The sequence below is a fragment of the Urocitellus parryii genome, chromosome 14, assembly GCF_045843805.1.
Source record: "Urocitellus parryii isolate mUroPar1 chromosome 14, mUroPar1.hap1, whole genome shotgun sequence".
In the NCBI taxonomy this organism is placed as follows: domain Eukaryota; kingdom Metazoa; phylum Chordata; class Mammalia; order Rodentia; family Sciuridae; genus Urocitellus; species Urocitellus parryii.
Genome location: NC_135544.1, coordinates 35969293 through 35985027, shown reverse-complemented (window position 1 = coordinate 35985027; position 15735 = coordinate 35969293). Strand labels below are relative to the sequence as shown.

Here is a 15735-nt window from a genome sequence, read left to right as displayed (position 1 = left end):
TGTGAAAACCCTTCCTCTGTTCACCAATTAACAATGGTGTTTTGGAATAGAGTTTATGACCATTACCTATACATTTTTTTTTCTGTTGTTGTTATTGCTTTGAGAGTTGAACTGTACATATTTTAGAGGGGAAAAACAAGGTTGGCTGAATTGAGTCTTCTTTAATTGACTAGTTTTGATGACCATTTGAAGCCATGCATAAAGTTCCCAGACTTGGAAGCCCTTTAGCTCTTCCTTAGACTCAGTTCAGTATTGATCACTAATGCTGACAAAGACATACTTTCTGAAGCACTGCCCTATGAGTCATAAGTGATTTTCAAATTATTCCAAGAATCTCTCTCAATCCTTTGTTTTCTTGTTCAAGTTGGAATATTCTTTCCTGTTCTTTGCAGCCCTGTTGCTCACCCATTTCAATGGCCCTCCTCATTCCTGTTGCCTTTTCAGTGATCCGATCAGCATGTGCTTCTAACACATTCTGATGTGCTTCCAAGTGCCTCCCCTCCAGTCCATGTTGAGATGCTTCCAGGATGTGTTGAGATGCATCAAGGAAGAATCCTTTGGCTTTATTATGATGTACCATGTCAGTCTTGGAGTGTTGCTCCTTTAACTTCATTATCATAGCTGGATCATCTTTTTTTGGTAGCCATGAGCAATCTAAACATTTTTTTCTTAGTTGCTCATTGTAAGTTCCAAGACAGACTCATGTTCTTCGGGGATGTATGCAATTTTTTGTTCTCTTGTTGCAATTCTCGGATTTGTTTGTTTTCTTGCTGAATTCCCATAACCAATGTGGACTGTAGCTGATGTCTTGGGACTTAAGTTCTTGAACTTCTTCCTGTCACTGTGCCCTTGCTTCTACTTGTTGAGAACTGTGGTTTGCTCAGGATATCATTTTGATCTCTCAATCTTCCAACAAGGGCTCTAGTGTCAGCCTTGTTGGTGCAACTCAGTTCTAGAATACTTAGCTCTTAGTCTCTCCAGTCATCAGCTGTGTCAACTAACTAGGTTACAAAGATTCTGCCAACCCTAACTTAAGCACCCAAGGCAAGAGCCCTTGTTCTGCCTCTTCAGCTAGAAGACGAAGAACCTGACAGAGAGAGCCGGGGCAGCTGGAGAACCCAGGGGCTCAGACTGGGAGGCAATTTGCATGAGAGATAGTGGTCTAAAAGTAACCAAAGTATATTTTTGTAGCAGAATTAAAATTGTTGAGTGACAAGTTTTGTTTTTTTTTTTTTTTTAAGAGTTATATCAAACTGCTTTCACCAGAAAGTGGGAGTGTGACTGTTGGGCTGCTCCCCTCTAGCAGCATTGAATATTCTCATTAAAAAAAATTAAAATTCTTGGGCCACATAAAAAAATAAAATAAAGGTGTTGTGTCCATCAAAGACTAAAAAATAAGTATTAAAAAATTCTCTCTCTCTCTCTCTCAAAAAAATTCTTGCTCATTAAAATGCAAGAAAAGTTGTCTGTTCATTTTGATTACTGATAAAAGATATTTTCTTCCCTTCAAATTTTAGCATACCTGCATCATTTCTTCTTCTTTTTTTCTTATAAGAAATTTTTGATTAAAATTTTTATTAAATTCCATCACACATTCAGAGAAATACTGTAAGACATGGTAGAACTCGGCACCTAACAAAAGCAGAGTGAATATTCTTCTTGATTGCACATAAAGCATTTTGTCAGTATTATTATGTAGACAATAAACGTTTCCAAAAATTTTTCAGAGATTAAAATATGAAGTATATTCTGACTACAATGGAATGAAATTAGAAATCTTTCAGAGAAAGAAATTTAGTAAATTAAAAAATTGTGGAAATTAAACAATACACTCCTAAATAATTAGCAGTGTCAAAGAAGAAGTCATAATGCTAATTAGAAATGCTTTCATATAAAAAACTAGAAACACAAAATATCAAAACTTATAGAACTCAGCGAAAGCAGTATTTAAAGAAATATTGATATGTGTGAATAGCTGTATATAGTTGTTACATAGCTGTATTATTATAATCCGGAATCAGAAAGGGGACATTATTACTGATTTTACAGAAACAAAAAGGAATTACTATAAACAAAAGTGTAGATATGCCAAAAGTTTAGATAATTCAAATGACATGGATAAATTCTTTTAGAAATACACAAACTCCCCAAACTGATTCAAGAACAAAGGTATGAACTGGCATCCCTTATGAATATCAAGATAATCATCCTTCTCAAAATACTATCAATTTGATTCCAAAAACAACACAAAGTATTATATACCATGACCAAGTGGCTTTTATCCCAGGAATGCAATCTTGGATCATCATATGAGAATCAATCAATGTAACACACCACTATCTGTAGACTAAAGGACAAAAACCACAAATAATAAAATTATTTGACAGAAGTTAACACTTTTCATGCTAAAAGCACTCAGCAAACTAGGAATAAAAGGGAATTTCCTCAAACTAAAGAATGTTAAAGGGATAAAGGACGTCTAAAATAAATCTATAGGAAACATCATATTTAATGGTAAAGGACAAAATGCTTTCCTCCTAAGACCAGGGAAATGACAAAGATGTCCATTCTGATCACATATTCAACATTATGCTGGAGCTCCTATTCAGGAAATTTAGCAAGGAAAAGAACATAAAATGCATTCATATTGGACATAAAATTGGTAAAGTTTTCTCTATTTTGGATGACAGTATTTTGTACAATCCTGAGGAATTTACATAAAATCCGAAATATATGAGTTTTCAGTAAGGTTGCAGGATACAAGATCAATCTAAAAAATAACGTGTATCTCTGTTCTCTTTCAGTGAAAAGTCCAAAAATAAAATGAGGCAAACTTTTCTCTTTGTGACACTACCAAAAAGGAAAATAAGAACAAATGTAGCAAAAGAAGTGCAAGATTTATACACTGAAACATACAAAGCCTCCTTGAAAGCAATTAAAGCCCTAAATAAATAGGAGACATTCTGTGTTCATTGATCACAAGATTTGATATTGTTAGAAGAGTAACATTTTCCACATTGATTTCATATTCAGTATAATCCATATCAAGATTCCAGCTGCCTTCTATGCATGAATTGACAAACTGTTTCTAAACTTCATATCAGAATGCATCTATAATTGCTAAGGCAATTTGAAAAAGGAAGCACAAAGTTGGGGGGATTACCCTTCTTGATTTGAAACTGACTACCAGACCAAATAAATCAATTGGAACATGACATGCATCAGTACAAATTATTCTTTAAATAGATGAATAACATTGCATTGTGTAATTATACCACATATTGTTGATCACTAAAAAGTTATGCTACCACTTATAAATAGGCCCATCTTTTCTTTTTTTCTTTTTAGTTGCATTTTGGGGTTGTACCACAGCCCTTTGCATTTGTTAGGCAAATGCTCTACCACTGAGCTACATTCCTAGCCCCATGGGTACCATTTTTAAGAAGTTGACACTGTTTAATTTTGTCAGGTGGCAAAAAAGTCATTGCTATTTTAGGAAAACAAATATATATTTGAACTTTCTCTGATCTTCTAGTTTTTTATTTATTTATTTTTGATTTTGAAGTGGAATCATCTGTTCTTTTTAACCTTTAATCATCATTTCATTTTAACCTTTCATCAAATGAACAAGTATCTAAGATTGAAGACATTTAAGGAATATTTTGTGACTCTTCAGAGAAGCAAAACTATGGAGTTTTATGTTTAGGAAATGAAACTTGTATCATTTATTCTTTAAAATTGATTTTCTTCACTACCACTAGCACACTTATTTGTGCTATGAAAGCAAATTCTGTTCTACTGCAAAATTACCTTTTATCTGATTTTAAAAGCAAAATTCCAGGGCTGGGGTTGTAGCTCAATGGTAGAGCGCTTGCATGGCATGTGTGAGGCACTGGGTTCGATCCTTAGTACCACATATAAATAAATAAAGAACAAAAGTTAAAAAAAAAGCAAAGTTTCAGTTTAATGACAATATCCTCTAGCTTAGAATACTAAAATTCAGCTTGGTTCTTTGAAAATAATTTTATTAATTTATTTTTGGTTATGAGCAATCAGGAGCCATTTTAAATGCTATTTATTCATTAGCATAATTGCTTGTCAATGAAGTAAGACCAAATGTGCATTCTGAGAACTGTATTATTATAATATTTGGGAATTGTTTAGGAAACATCCTTGTCTTATATCCTGAGTGTCTGTGAATGTCATCCAGTTTAGAAGGCACACCTAAAACCAAGAAACAATCAAATGACTGACTTTTCCCCCCATGCACTGTGACTAAGAGGGAGGGTTTTCATCTTCACAATAAGAGGAAATCTCATTTCTTTGCAACGGATTTCCAACATTATCTCTACTCTCGTCCTTGCTTAAGGAGAAACTATAATAGCAAATTTTGTTTTAAAAATAAGTGATGATTTGATGTTATGAAGAATCGCCGCGCATGGATGTTTTCCTTTTCTTTTCGTTTTAGACCAGTGTTTGTTAGTCAGTGTTAAAGGGAAATTTATTTTAAATAGCAATGTGACCAGCAAAGCTTTAAAAGTTCTCAGCAGTGTGTCCATGGGGTGTTTGGAAAGGCCATTTCAGGTCTCATCTTCATGCCCCATTACAGAGTTAAAATTTGTAGCTAATTACTTTCACTAACCTCTGAATCTACTGACATGGCTTTCTTTTTCTTTTATGAAACTCAAAGTGATTTGTTTACTTTTGTCTTTGTCCAGACTTGAAAGAAAAAAATTTGTTCAGATGTTGGATGTTTTATAAGCAGGATGTGTTCTTATAATGAAGAGAATTAATAGGTTGAGGAAACACAAGGGAAGCAATTTTTTCAGTTGGACGACTATTATGTCAGAGTGATAATGCCTGACAGTTCCTTCTGAGTAGTATGATTGCTTTTCACCACAGATCATAGACAGACATTAAATATGGGCACGTTTTATTCACAAATAAATATTTTTACTTGATTTGGCCCCAGCAAAACTTTTGAAATAGAAGCCATTCTATTTATTGTTATAAATAGAATTATATTGGGGAGGAATAATTTAAAACAGAAAGACAATGTATGTAGCTAAGTAAAGATAAAGTAAGCCTCAGAGAGAATAACAAAATCAAAGAAGGAATTTAACATTTTAAAGTAAAGACAGCTTATTATGTGTATGTGCAGAGAAATATAAATTTCAGAGGTTATATTAAAAATAACATTCAGACGATTTATTTGTGTTCTATTAATGACATAATTGAAACATTCATTTCATCAATTTGTGTTAACACTGTACAATATAGAAAGCCTCCTGTGCTTGACTGGTAAAGGAAATGGGCACAAGTAAATTTACAAATATATTCTATTTTCTCTTCATTGTTAAATCCTTTCCCTTTTCATTTTAGTTTTCTTGCTTCATGAGTATCACACATAAAAGGGGAGATGTCAAAAGGATGTGAATCTCAGGAACATAGAAGAAAGAGAAAGAGGAACGAAGAATGTAATCCTTATAAAGGATTTCCTAAATTACTAAATTTAAGTCTTTAATTTTTTTTTTTGCAAAGTTCTTTTGTTTTTTCCCCCCCTACAAAGAGAGTTAGGAATGTCATACTTGGTAACAATGTAATCTGCCTCTTGGGATTCTTTTCCCCCAATGATAAAACCTGCTGAAACCAATGTATTTTTTTATTGGTAAAGGCTCAGAAGTTCAATTAACTTTTGTTTGCTAGATAATTATTTATGTAAATGCTACATAAAAGGCAGCACAGGTTTAATGAGGAAATGAGAAATGAGAAAATCTGAGTTTTGAGCTATTCCTTTGGTATATGATAGAATTTCCAAGATGCCTGTCTTGAGTTTTCCTTTGTACATCTAAGTGGAGGTAATATGGCCAGACTGACTGACCCTACAGGGTTATTAATGGGGCAAAATTAGATAATATCTGTTTGGACATGTGCTCAAAAAAAAACTAAAAGAAATCATTAAAAGGCAGAGTTAATATTACTGATAAACAAAAATTCTGAAAATCTGTTATTTTAAGTTTTCCAAGTTGTCCTTTCTTCTTTTTTTGCAGACTGCTCAATACTGATATCATGTTTAGTTATGTGTATGAATTATTGTCAAGTCCAGTGAGACAGAACTTTAATTTAAAAAAGTATCCAAAAGCATAAAAGCAACAGAAAATACTAACTCTTCAGCAAAATGTTATACCATGTTTTGCCTTCCTTCTATCCATTCAGCTGAATATATTTGCTGTGAAATATTAAAATTTAAATTAAAATAATTAAAATTATTTTTTGTCACTCAATACTTTATGTGCCAGATATTTTCTGTGGACCTTACATGTATATCTTATGTAATTCTCACACTAGTCCCATGAGGTCATTACTCTTTATGATCCTAGAATGTCATGAGCTGTATTATTTTAATCTGGAATCATCTCTGCCAAAAAAAAAAATCAAAAAACAAAACCTTACTTCCTTGAGCATGCTACAAATCCAATTTATGAAACAACAGGCATGGTTGTTGTTTATATTTTTTGGCAATTACAGAATACTATTAGTTTACTTGACAGAGCTAGTTTACTAAGGATATTCCCCCAATAGGAAATAACAATTAGTAAGTGTGGGAAGTTAAAAATGCAATTTTAAATTATGTTTATAGAACCAGAACTTTCAGATGGTAATCCTATATTCCAACTAACATAACTAAAGTAATGTAATGTAAAAGACAATTAGTCAAACACCATCAATGGTTTTAAAATTTAGAAGCAGATACATTTGCTAATTTTTTCCCCCTTCTGAAAGTGGTATCAGAAATGAATCCAATATAGTTGGGATCTAATAACACTGAATTCTTTAAACCTAAAGTTAAAATTTCCTCAAGAAAATTGATATATTAGTATTTTTATTTTATGAACTGCTTTATTGATGTATCTTGAAATACACAGACCTTCACATACTTTTTTTTTAAAGAGAGAGAGAATTTTTTAATATTTATTTATTAGTTTTCGGTGGACACAACATCTTTATTATTTTATTTTATTTTTTATGTGGTGCTGAGGATCGAACCCAGCGCCCCGCGCATACCAGGCGAGCGCACTACCGCTTGAGCCACACCCCCAGCCCAACCTTCACATACTTAATGTGTGACAATTGATGAGTTTGAACACATGCAGAAGTCATGATACCATCAGAAAAATTGAGATAATAGACATATCCAACACTTCCAAAAGTTTCCTTGTGTCTCCCTGTTTTTTTGCATGTGTGTGATAACCCCACATGAGATTTACCCTCTCAACCAGTTTTGCAGTGCACAATACTATCTTGTTCACTATAAGCAATATGTTGTTTGGCAGATCTCTAGAACTTATTCATCTAGTTTAACTGCAACTTTATACCCATTGAGTAGCTTCTCATTTTTCCCACCCACTATCAGTCCCTGGCAACCATTATCATATTCGCTGCCTCTATGAGTTTGATACCTCATGTAAATGGAACCATCCAGTCTTTGTCCTTCTGCAACTGGCTTATTTCAGTTGGTTTAATGTCTTCCAGCTTCATCCATGTTGTTACAAATGGCAGGATTTCCTTCTTTCGTAAGGACAAGTAATATTTCATTGTATATATGTACAATATATTCTTTATTCATTCATCTATCCACAGACATTTAGGTTGTTTTCATACCTTATCTATTATGAATAGTGCTGCAATGAATGCTGGAGTGCAGATATCTTTTTGAGATACTGATTTCAATGATTTTGGATATATACTCAGAAGTGGGATTGCTGGATCATGTGGTAGTTTTATTTTTAAAATATTGAGGAACCTCCATACTGTTTTCCAAAACTGTTACACCATTTTACATTTCTATCAGCAGGGTACAAAGGCACAAGTTTTTCCAGATCCTCACCAACACTTACCTTTAAAACTTTTTAAAACAATAATCATCCTAACAGTCATGATATGATTAGATCTCATTGTAGTTTTGTTTTGCATTTCCCTAATAATTAAAGATGTTGAAGTGTTTCTATATAACTTTTAGCCATTTGTGCAACTTTTGGGGGGAAACATTTGTTCAAGTCCTTTACCACACACAAAAATCAACTGAAAGTAGAATAAAAACTTAAATAAAAAACCCAAATCTGTCAAACTTCTGGAAGAAAAAGTAAGGGAAATGCTTCTTGACACTGGCCTTGACAATGCTTTCTTGGCTATGGCACTAAACACAGGCAACGAAAGCAAAAATAGAAAAGTAGAATTATTTCAAATCAAAAAATATTTGCACAACAGAGGAAACAATCAACAGAATGAAAAACAGCCTATGGAATGGGGGAACATGATTGCAAATCATGTTATCTGGTAAGGGGTTGTTTTTCAAAAATTATATAAGGAACTCCAGAATCTCAATTCCTCTAGTTCTTTTGAAACTTGACATTTTGCTAGTGGACAGATGAAAATGATGTGCATGATTTTGGAGTAACTATTTGGAGTAACAAAACTATTGAGGAAAATGTTTTTCAGGGTCATTAGCATTCACATGAAAATTTATAAATTTATAAATAAAATAAATAGTTCTCTTTAGCCATGGAGTATTCTTACATGGTATTCCATTTACATTATTATAAACTTTGGTTCCAGATATAAGACAATTTTAAATATTTAACTCTACTCCACAACTTTGAAGTACTTTTTTAAAGCTTAAAATATTTTTCACTTCCTGCCAAAGTAGGAAATATAAAGAACTCTTTTAATTTTTTACTTTCTTTGCTTTCCAGCCAATATTCTCTGCAATTGCTCATAGAATATTTATCATAAATCAAGCATTTGTAACATGAGAGATATTGCCATTATGCACAATTATTCTTTTTTTTCCTGGAGAAAATCTGTTTATGGCACCAAATATAGATAAATCACACCATAATATAGTCAGTTATCTTCATCAGTTCTCAGAGGACCAGAAAATGAAGCAACTGAATGTAATTTGGGTTTTAGAATATTATTTATGTTGAAAAAGAGATTTCTGATATTTGGTTGGAACGAGATGGCTCTCCAGATACTGTTATTTCTCACTTATTATAAAAACATTACACAATTTCTTTCATTCTTCAACTTCAATGGAAGGGAAACTGATGTGATACAGCAATTTGTATACGGGGTAAAAGGGGGAGTTCATAATCCACGTGAATCAAACTGTGTAATATGATGTATTAAGAACTATGTAATGTTATGAACGACCAATTAAAAAAAAAAATAGATTGTTCAGAAGGACTCACAATTTAGGGTGCAAAGCAATGATGAGCACTTTCGTTGCCATCTATAGATGAACTGAGGCAGGGAGTAATACACTGTTTAGCACATTGGAAGGATATTTATATAGGAGTCAGACCATAGATTCTAAGTATTTGAAATGAAAGGACTTGGTATATCATCATTTGTCATGCTAAGCAGAAATAAATCTTTTTTTAAAAAACTCTTATGGTATAAAGATTGCTGCTTATCTGAGAGATTGTCCATTAAAATTTGACCAAATTTTGAGATTATGACACAAATATCTACCTCTAGATATACCAGGAGTGTCTCTTTAAGTCAGAACATTATAAAGGTAGAAAGACCTGATAGAGGGGATTCTAGTCCTAGCTATGGTACAAATTACCTTTGTGCTTTACATAAATTACTTGGACTTTTAGTTTAGCTTCTCTTTTCATGAGACCTTATTCCTATGAGCAAAAATGATGCACTTGGTTCTACCATTTGATGAAATCCACTGCATGCCTCTAGAGGCCATTGAATAGCATTAGAGAATTGAATTATGGAAAGGAATGGGCCTGGTAATCTCTCATGTATGGGTTTTAGTCCATGTTCCACAGCTAGCTGTGGAAAGTTGGGCTTATATTCTAGGTCTTGATTCTCTTTAATAGTTTAACTAAACACTATGGAAACTTGAAAGGCAACTAAGACACATTTCATTAATCTGTAAAATGATGTGATCAGACAGGCTGGTATCTGATTCCTCTCTCCTTTCTAAAATGCCTATGCTACTTTATCATCTTCTGAATCTCATATAACACCCATTAGAATTACAACAAGAGTCTTTAAATATTTTTTTTTTGAGATGTCAGGAAGCTAGACATATACTTATTTGTGGAATAGAACCAGATGGGAATGTTTTATTCTTGAAATTTGAAAATCATACCTTCCACCCATCATAAAGAACAAGCAAAGCTATGGTCTTTAATTAAGGAGGGCCTCTTGCAAAACTTTGGTTCATGGGGACCTTGGGAGAAAGGCAGTTACTTTATAGTGAGAAGGTAGGTTAGATATTCTATATCCTTCTTCAATAGACGCCCATCTGTTAGACCTCAGGATGGAGAAAAAATAAATAAACACAGTTCCCAATGAATGGGATATTTGAGGAACAATCCATTAGTGCCAGAGGCTGTGAAACAACCATCATCATGGTGAAGACAAAGGTGGATTGATAACTCTCTGGTCCCTTGCTCCTGCAACAGCAGGCATTCATTGGCCAAGTTTCTTCTGTTTTTGATATTGCATGATTAGATAGTAATACCACAGAGGAGTCATCTTTTGAAAGTATTACTTCCAAAAGCACATGGTATAGCATTTGCTATCTTAATTCCATAGTTTCAAATTCTAGTTTTAAAGTAGAGTTTGCCAAAATATTTCATCCTTCTTTGGGATTTTTGATGCATTCATTTTTTAATATATTATTTCTTGTGAATAGCAGAATGAATTAAGTATGGGTGAGTTGGCCTAGTTGGTAAGGACATGGTACTAAGAAGACCCTCCGGGTTTGGCCTTTACCTCCAATCTGGCAATAGATGGCATTTATTGTTCCATAACCATAGGCTATCATAGGCCCATATGAATGGTTACCTTCCAGATTCTTTGGCCCACAAGTGATGAGGTGAGAAAGTGTGGACTAATTATGAAACTCCATTATCACTCTTGCAAAAGCAGTCAGAATTCCTAGTAGGGGTCAAGACATGTGTAGGAATAAACAATGCATTTGAAATTCCAAAACTGGGGGTACTGTAAGTTCACAGTATTCAAAGTTGCTGATGGAGTCCAGAGTCTGTTAGAACATAAAAAGCATGTGGTTTTTATTTTAAAGATGTAAGACAGTCTGCATATTTGAACATTTTTTTTTTTTTTCCCCCTCAGATATTTTCCCTGTTTCGGGACGTTTGACACGGTATAACAGCATGTGCAGGAAAGGTACATGCGGAACTTTATTGTTTTGAATTAGTTGTCACAAAAGCATGCAGTTTTCTTGAGGTTCCTTCCAAGTTTGAGGTCTGAAAAAGGATAGATTAGCATGAAGACTTCCATCACCTTATCTAACCCAGTCCAGTAAAAAAAAAACTCAGTAACTTTGGCATTTAATAGTTTAACTAGACTATTAACTATGGAAACTTGAAAGGCAACTAAGAGGTATTTCATGATTTCCAGATATTTATATTGTAGTGAAAGAGGTGGATATGAATGAACTAAAGGTAATAGAGTGTAGACTCTGAAAACAATGCAAATTTAGGTACAATAGCAATTGAGTTAATGCCAAAGAGACCAAATGATCAATTTCAACTGAGGAAACCACAGAGGTTTCCTGGTGAAGTTATGAAGCTTTTCAAAGCTGGGAGAACTTAAATATGCTAAGTTACTATATTTTTAAATTTATTTTGTTATTTGTACATTCCTCCACTAGCTAAATAAAAATACTTTGGAATTTTCACTATGTACCAGTTACCTTGGCAAGTTTTACATTAATGTATCATGCAGTCTTATGGTACAGAAATATTTACAATAAATGATCAATTATCACATGACTTAATACAAACTGATGTGTGTTCTCAGGGGTAAAACAGTATAGTGGTTCAAGGAATAAAACTTGACCTGATGTCTAAAAAATGACTAGATATTGACTAGTGATAAAAAAGGATGAGACACATATTTCAGGTAAGGAAAATAACAGAAATATTGATGACTCCAGTATGCAAACTAATGGGAATAATGTAGAGAGAGAATATACTTGTTAGAAGCACTATTTTTGTTTGGATATGAGGTGTCTCCAATAGCTCTTGTGCTATGTTCAGAGATAAAATGATTACATTATGGGAACTGCAATATAATCAGTAGATTGATCCATTTGATGGATCAATAATTTAAAGGGACTATTGTACTGGATGGTAACTGTAGGCAGGTGGTGTGTGACTAGAGGGAGGTCTCTGATGGCTTACCCTTGGGGATGTCTCCAGGGCCTCTCTCCCTCTCTGTTCACCAGGCATCTTGAGCAGAGAAGCTTTCCTCAGCCTCACTCTTACACCATGATTTTCTGCTTCATCTCAGGTCCAGAGCAATGGAATAGGACAATTAAAGACTCTGAAACCATAAACCCAAATAAATTTTCCTTCTCTAAGTTATTCTTGTCAGGTATGTTGGTTATGGCAATGAAAACCTAATTAACTAACACAAGCACATACTGGGGAACCAGATTGCTTGCATTCAAACCCCAACTCTATCACTAACCAGCTGTGTGAATTTGACTACTTATTTTATTTCTCCAGTCTTGTTTTCTTTACCATATATAGGACCTACCTCGGAGTGTTATTTATGGCTAATGTATGTGAAGCAAATGTGAAGATTATCAGAATCAAAACGGAATTGTTTGTGTCCAACATAACAAAAAATAAAATAAGTAAAGCCAGGAAGTTATGAAGAAAGGGATTCTTATGTATGTTGTCTGGTAGTAATAATCATAAAAGACTTACTCAAAACCACAAGATAACACAGGGGCCACTGCAACCTTACACAAAAAGCATAAGGATATTATATAAGGATTTCTGTTGAGCAACCCATCTACAAGGTTATCTGCCCAGCAACTGCTTGTGCAACCTTGGACTGATCTCCCTATCATTATTAGTCATTTTAGCCTAATAATATGGTTTCAAAATATCTGATGTAATCCTTTCATTTTTCTCTTTATAAATATCCTCTTGCCTCAACCTCTTTGAATATGTATATAGAATCAAAATAGTGGATTTGTTTTCTTATTTTTTAAATATTCATTTTTAAATATTTATTCATTTATTTGTGTGTTTTTTTTGTAGTTGTAGATGGACAACATGACTTTATTTTATTTGTTTACTTTTATGTGGTGCTGAGGATCGAACTCAGTACCTCACACATGTGAGGCAAGCACTCTGCCACTGAGCTATGGCCCCAGCCTCCGTTTTCCTATATTGCTCAATACTTTTTAAGGACTAAGTAGGTTTGCCCATCCTCAACTACTAAGTTGTACTACAACATTATATCTGAATGAAATAATAAAATTTTGGGGATAGCAGATTATGTATTTCAAATGAAACCCAGTTATGTGAATTTTGAAAATGGTTTAAATGATTTACAAAGATATATCATGGCGAGATGCTTCACTTTTATAGCAGTTAAGTTTATTAAATGATTATCCTTATAAAAATTTGCCATTTGAAATTATCAGCCTGCCACAGCATTTTCTCAACAGAAAAATGGGCAATATTCTTCATTTCTAAAACCATTACCAGAAGATAAACAACAGAGATTAAAAACTGTCAACCCAACCATTTGGTTTCTTAGTAACTCAGTCTAACAGTTTACTGAAAATTCCTACCAGGAAATCCTAAATGACATCTCTTGAATGTCATTATGAAACTGATGTAGTGATATTATGGTATATACATTTACTTGTCCATCTACATCTCCAGTTGATAAAAAGACTAAATTTAACACGTGAAAAAAATCACTTTACTTTCAAAGAGGCTTAGATTATGCTATAAAATCTAGTTTATGCAACACCATATTTCCAGGTACCAAACTCCTGTTAGTTAAAACCACATGAAATAAAATTTAATAAAAATTGAGTATTGTTGTTTTAGTCAGCTTTTTCATCACTGTGACTAAAAGCTGTGACAGAACAATTTTAGAGAAGAAAAAGTTTATTTGGGGGCTCATGGTTTCAGAGGTCTCAGTCCATAGATGTCTGGCTTCATTTCTTGGGACTTAAGGTGAAGCCGAACATCATGGCAGAAGAGTATGATGGAGGGAAGCGGTTCACATGATGATCAGGAAGCAGAGAGAGACTTCACCCATCAGATTCAAAATATACCTTCCAAAGACATGTCTCCAATGACCCACTTGCTCCAGCCACACCTTCCCTACCCACCTTCAATCAACACTCAGTTATTCCCCACCAGGGAATTAATTCACTGATTAAGTTAAGGATCTCATACCTCAATCATTTCTCCTCTAAACCTTGCATTGTCTCACACATGAGCTTTTGGGGGACACCTAATATATAAATAGTTGTTTGGTTTCCAATTCAGGTGTATGCTAGTACTTTTACCCAACATATTTCTACTTCTTCACTACTTCCACTTCAATTCTTTTCATATATATATATATATATATATATATATATATATATATATATATATATATATCTTTTTACATACATAGAGTGAAACTTCCCATTTTTGTGGTTGTACATAATGTGGAGTTACGTTGGTTGTGTATTCATATATGAACACAGGAAAGTTATGCCTGATTCATTTTACTATCTTTCCCAATCCAATCTCCCCTCCTTCCCTACCCCCTGCCTATTTTGAGTCAGCTTCTGCATATCAGAAGAACATTCAGCCTTTGAATTTGGGGGATTGGCTTATTTCACTTAGCATGATAGTCTCTAGTTCTATTCATTTAGTGGCAAATGCCATAATTTCGTTCTTATTTATGACTGTCCACTTTTACTCTTTTCTTTCTTAGGAAATACATTTTCTCCTTGGTAAAATCCATGCAACTTTTGAGTGAGGGCAAAAATCAGTCCCACAGTAAAAGGAGCCTGACACAGTATGGGGGTTTGAAGTGTTTTGCATGCTTGGAAGAGATAAAAATGTTAAGAATTGTCAGTGAGGAAAAAAAAAGGTATATATGTCATAGTAAAAAAGTCAGACTTTATCTTGTAGGTAATTGGGAGCCAAAGAGAAGTAGAAGTAATTGCATAACTTTAAAATTATTTGATAATGTGTGAATTATTTAAATGTACACATTATAGCTATATGCTTGATGTATCAGTTTTGGTTTTCTAGAACACTTATAAAACTAGGTAACATTTAAATTCTTTTTTTAGGCTATGTTTCTCCCTTTCTCTCTTTTTTGAAAAAATCAGCGAAGATTAAATTCTTTTCCCTTGCAACTTATAAGAAAACATTTTTTGAAAAAAGCATCATGGTGTGTTGAGGTATGCCATGATATAAACCACTGTCTGTCTAAATAAGATGAAACCCCCAAACTTTTGTCTTTCTAAAACCTGGAACGGCACAGAAATTTGGAGCAGGATGTAGCTAGCAAGTGAGCACAGTGAAAACATTAATACTTACTATCTTGCTTCAGTAATCTGTTTTGCCAGGTGTTGTGGTAGGTAAATAAAGGAACTTTTCTTTGATCATGTCAGCAAGACAAATGATACAATGACTATTTCTCACCAGATTCATTTTATTTCAAAATGAGATAATAGATTATTGAATCAAAGCCAGAAAGTCAAACAGGCTAATCTCAATACCAGACCTGAAACAATTAAATGTCTCCATTGTACGGGAGCTCATATTTGGCTGATGAATTAATTTTAATCATTTTCATACTTTATTTATATTAAGGCCTTGATTATGACTACCTTGACAGTAAGAAATGACTTCATTATACAAGTAG

At 33.6% G+C, this 15735-nt stretch overlaps 1 pseudogene; it reads right to left on the bottom strand.

The window, feature by feature from the left end:
* Positions 1–224: 224 nt before the first annotated feature.
* The window catches only part of LOC113176638 (FGFR1 oncogene partner 2 pseudogene), a 57627-nt pseudogene continuing 42116 nt past the window's right edge, over positions 225–15735 (bottom strand).